We start from the raw sequence: 6,000 nt of genomic DNA on the forward strand, positions 1-6,000 counted from the left end.
ATATGACTAACATTCAGACATTCCTAGAGCTCTAATTAAAAGGAAAAGGACTTAACATGGATCCAATATATAACAAAGAGAGAACAGAAAGAAGAAAGCAGATGTGCTTCAATAAACGATAGCAGATGTGCTTTAATAAAGGATAGAAACATATGACAACTAACAAGGCAGCAGAATGATGAAACCATATCAGTCTCTGATGAAACGTGGAGTTTTGACAGTGGCAAGATTTCCATAATGTTGGAAAATATATTTCCTTAAAGTTCCCCAGAACCAAGTCACTGAAAATTCAGCTCAGTGAGAAGAATGTTCGTGGGATTTTATACTTTTGTTGTGATAGATAAGGCAGAGAGAGAAGGTCTGGGAGACAGCTGTGTCCTTTGAGAGTCATAAAAGTTATTCAGTGTCTTCTTGCTGTCATGAGGGAACCAGAAAAAACCTTTTTAGTAAACAATTGTCCATTACCTCTTATTTCCGAAGTGATTATCACCCTTGGGCTTTTAAGAAAAAACAGAAAGCTACAGCCACAACAGTGCTTAACATATTTTCATGTCATCAGCACAGACATTTAGATAGAACATTTATATCATTGTAAATAAGTAAGTAAGTAAGTAAGAAATAAGTAAGTAAACAAATACACTATTCATTCCATGTAATCATAAGAATACACTATTAATACATTATCACTCAGGCATTCTGGATACATTCTACACTGCAATAACAAACATATTTAATATTTTGGTTAATTTTAAATCATAAATGTTGTTTTTTAAGGGTGGTTTCAAAACAACATTTAAGAATTTGTCCAGAAAGTTGTGATGGAAAGTGATGGATTTCACTCTTTTTGCAGCAAAGTCTATGACTGGAGTACAGGCTGAATATTACAATGATGTTGCCACCACTAGTGGTCTGATAAGTGCGTCCCTTTATTAATTAATCAACTGATTTTATCTGTACATTAAATCACAATGTAAAATATAACTACACTGTTTGTAAAGTCAGTCTGCTTTTATTTGATGTAGGTGAATCAGCAAAAGAGGACACAGAAGAGAACTATGATGATGTCATCACTGCTGGACAGATCTCTGATTGTGTAGCAGGTGTGTTTCTGTTTTGGGGTTTTAGTTTAGAAGGAAATACAATTTAAAGCAGCTGTAGAAACTTTTGAAACACGTTGTTTTGAACTCGTTGGTTGTATAAAGTCATGGAAAACAATCATTTATGTATAGCCTATTTAGCCTAGAGCACTTTAGCTCCATCCAATCATGCTGAAGCCCAGACAGCTTTGTAAATGATGCACAATACAGGACAGCTAATCAGAACAGAGGCCTGTTTACACATATCAGTCTTAAAGGCACAGTGACAAAAAACAGCCTGTTTTATTGTAAGGGACAAAAAAAATTAAATGGTCATGAAATAATGAATTATGACAAACATTATAAGTGGACCATGAGGAAAAAAGAATATAGGCCCTTTACATATTTCTCTGTTTTGGTGTAGAGGACATAGCAGAGAACAATGATGATGTCATCACTGCTGATCAGAGCTCAACTGTTGTAACAGGTTTGACTTGTAATGTAACAATACTGCAATCTCAAACATGAACACAGTCACTGATGATACTGATGCTGATTTAATGACATTTATCTCTACATTTTGACAGAAGACATGACAGATATCTATGATGATGCTGTTACCGCTGGACCAAACTCCAACATTGTGACAAGTAGGTTTTTCCTAAATGTGGACAAATAATTATATTATACTATACATAAACTACACAGAACTATGATGATGTCGGCACTGCCAAACAGGATGTAAGCGGAATAAAGGGTGAGTGGTTGATCTTGTGTACACTACTGATAACATCTTTACATTATCTATTGCGTATGGTAATGTGGGTCAATGTGGTGTAAAGGGTCACCTTATGTCTTCACTCACTAATGTAACAAATGCAGCCATATTTGTTGTTGAGGCAGGTCAGGCATGAGTCATTTCTTGCATAGACTAAGTGCAGTTTATGTAACAAACTAAGCAGTGTGCCATGAATAATTGAAGGGTTTGATTGCAGAATGCATTATATAGACCGCTTTCAAGAAAGTTGGTGATGATATATGATGTATATTGTTGTTCGTGGGCTTTACACATACAAGTAATAGCAATGTTATGATTAATACTGCCTTTATTAGAGACATGAAAATGTGTGTTTCCTTCATACATCAGCCATTATTCTTATCTCCATAAATGTTACAAATCTCTCTCTCTCTCTCTCTCTCTCTCTCTCTATATATATATATATATATATATATATATATATATATAATTAAATTAATTAGTAATATAATTAATAATTATAAATTAAATTCAATTCTTCAGCAGAGTAAGGGTTTGCCTGTAACACTAAAAATGACTAGTGCACCACTTCTATTATTGCAATACTGGAAGTTACTTGTCTCTAAATCTATCCTTATCCATAAAATGACATATTTTATTCAAATATATTATTCTAGATCCATCTTCTTCTTTCAAACTAGGTTAGTTTTGTTCTTGTGAACACACAATGTACAAAAAAATATCCTGTGAATGATTTTGTAATGTCAAATAAATTATGAATTTCATCAGAATTTCACTTTCCTTAGTGTAAACTAGGATGATTTTAATCTTTGTTAAAGCTTACATCAGCTTTTTCCTCACCAATCACAAGGCTGATGTCGCTCAAACAGCTTTAATATAACATGCTAGTCATATAAACATCTTTAACATTTTACACTGTGCTCCCTTGGACTTCAGTGAAGGACTTGAACTGTGAGTAAACCTGTAATATTAAACATAACCTACAACCCCAAGTCCCAAAAAGTTGGGACGCTGTGTAAAATGTGAATAAATGTAAATGAAAACAGAATGCAACGATTTGCGAATCTCATAGCCCCATATTTTATTCACAGTAGAAAATAGAACACATATCAGATGTTGAAAGTGAGACATTTTACCATTTCATGAAAAATATTAACTCATTTAGAACTTCATGGCAGCAATGCTGCCAAGTTGGGACAGGGGCAACAAAACGCTGGAAAAGTAGTACTAAAAAAAACAGCTGGAAGAGCAATTTGCAACTAACTCACATGACGGTATAAAAGGAGTGTAACGGGTTTTGCAATTTTAATGTTATTATTGCTAGAACCTTAGATAAGAGTGTAGGATAATGAGTCTACAGACCAGGGCAAGAGAGAGAAACGCTCGCACCAAGGATGCTTCAATAAAAGGGAAATTATTGGCTAAATATCAAACTACTTTTGGACTACATTCAATGATAAACAATAGAAAATAAAACAAAAACAAAACAAAACAAAAAAATAATAATAAAAGTCAAAAGGACTAAATAGCTCGAGTAAACAATCATTACAATCATCACAGTTAATGAGGCAGTGTGGTTCTTGGGAAGTCGCTCGAAACTTACACATGAGAGAGCCTCTAGAGAATTAACCTAAGTATGGACGGGAATAACTATATGGCTGGATGTACCTATTAAAAGTTCTCTTATTAAACTGGCCTGACTGCAAATTGATGGAACCAGCTTACGTTGGAGTCGGGGGCTGACTTCAGGAGGGGTCGTCTCAGGACAGACTCGATCGAAGGCTGGAGCTCATGCGGTGGTTCCTCTCCTAGCTGGCCGTGGATGCTGCATCTCCGTGCGGGCACGTGCCTTTCCGTCAGTGATTGGGCGGAGGCGTCTCGTGGCCGTCTGACGGTGGAGCTTGGGCAGCCATTCGATGGTTAATCTGCTCACAGATTAGTGCGTGGCTCTGGGTGCGATGCTGGGTCTCCGTGGCGTCCGAACCGTTCCCACTCCGCTGGCAAGGTTCAGGTTGCAATCAGGGTTCTGAGGCTGGTGGTACCAATTTAACTAACTACCTCTCTCTAGCAGAAAGTCGAAAGTATGAACAATCCTCCTGGCCCAGACGAGAGAAATATCCACCTTCCTTTCTCTAAGGGTGGTTTAAACTTAAGGTGTGTAGACAAACAGGCAAGTTACAAAACAAACAAAGGTTTCAGATCTGATAAATTTAGCGTCCTAATACTTCTGACCTGTCTTTCTCACCGGCCGGCACAAACTTAGAAAGTACTTGTTGGGAACGCAGGAATCTGAACTGAACCCAAATTTGCGGTGCACTCAGGTTTTGCTCGACTGTAGGCCCCACCCTTTGGAGGTGGAGCCAGAGTGCTGATAGGTTCTCCTCACCTAACAGTCAATTAGCTATTCATTGTTTCCAACTCTGATTGGTTGTGCATAATTTTAGGAATGCCTTCCCCAGAATCACTGCCTTCTTTGTTTCAGCTAGTTTTAAAGAAAGAAAAAAATATATATCATCAGACTGGTTAAACTTTGAAAAATCAAAGAATGATCAACTAGGATATTCAGATATGTTTATAAGAGTTTAACCCTTGTTAGCTGATACACATGTTAAAGAGCACAGGTAATGTTTGCCTGTAATATCTGAATATGACCCAATACACAAAGAAATAAAATCCACAACGAAAGAAAAGGAACAAAAGGAAGAAAAGAAAAGAAAACCACATTCAGGATACATATTGGTCAATGGTCTAAACTCATTACAATTAAACAGTTGTCTCGGTCTGTTATCAAAGTTATACATTATGTATTTCTAGCACTTAATAGTAGAAAAAGATACAGGTAATATTGGGGTAATACACATAACACTAAGATTAATAAAACAAGTAGTATTGCTTACAGATTATATAAATGTTGATAATCAAGCAGACAATGCAACAAGTTTCTTGGGTTCTTATAAGCACATGTCCTTATGATGGTGGTGTGTTGTGCCTCATTCTCACCACTCGGGGGTGTTGTGGCTCCATATCTAAATTGTCAATAAAATCTAAAAAGGCTAACTTTGTTATAGATTCTCATAACAACCTCGACTTCTTGAAATGGACCCTGTTGAATGGTGGTAATTCTGTATTGGTGCACACATTAGAAACTTGATTTCTTGTAATTCACAAGTTTAGTTAAAAGTCTGGTGAGGCCTGTAGCTGGATTCCAGGCAAGGATTTATAGCCTGGTTTGCCATATGGAGCAAAGGGGGGTTGCTAACCTCCCACAGTGTCCAGATTCCCGAGGTAATGTTCTTTTAAGCTGTAAAGGTTGTTGGCTTCTACCTCAGACTTTGTGGAGCCAAAGTTTTTAGTTCGGGTCATGTGGAGAGTTCTTCTAAACAGGGTGATTTTGGCTCAACCAGATGGTGGTGTTCGCTACAAGAGCATTTTACAGAGGCAGAGTCTCTCAGAAGCAAAGATGGGCAGAGGTTCACCAATCTGAGAAAAACTGCATCTAAAAATTTTGGAAGAATTTCAGAAAAATGTTTCTCAACGTAAAATTGCGAAGACTTCGAGTATCCCACCATCTACAGTAAATAATATCATCAAAAGATATAGAGAATCTAGAGAAATCCCTGTACACAAGGGACAAGGATAACGGTCAATATTAGATGCTCGTGATCTTTGGGTCCTCAGGCGGCACTGCATTAAAATAGGCATGATTCTATACTGGAAATCACTGCATGGGCTCAGGAAGACTTCCAGAAATCACTGTCTGTGAACACAGTCCACCATGCAATCCAAAATGCAAGTTAAAGCTGTATTATGCAAAGAAGAAGCCATATGTCAACACGATCCAGGAACACCGCCATTTTTTCTGGGCCAAAGCTCATTTAAAATGGACTGAGACATAATGGAAAACTATTCTGTGGTCAGATTAATGAAAATTTGAAATTCTTTTTGGAAACCATGGACGCCGTGTTCTGCAGACTCAAGAGGAGAGGGACCATCCAGCTTGTTATCAGCGCACAGCAGCTCTGATGGTATCGGGTTGCATTAGTGCATGGGCAGCTTACACATCTGGAAAGGCACTATCAATGCTGAACAGCATATAGAGGCTTTACAACAACATATGCTCCCATCTAGACAACGTCTCTTTCAGGG

The sequence above is a fragment of the Colossoma macropomum genome, unplaced genomic scaffold (assembly GCF_904425465.1).
Source record: "Colossoma macropomum unplaced genomic scaffold, Colossoma_macropomum, whole genome shotgun sequence".
NCBI lineage: Eukaryota > Metazoa > Chordata > Actinopteri > Characiformes > Serrasalmidae > Colossoma > Colossoma macropomum.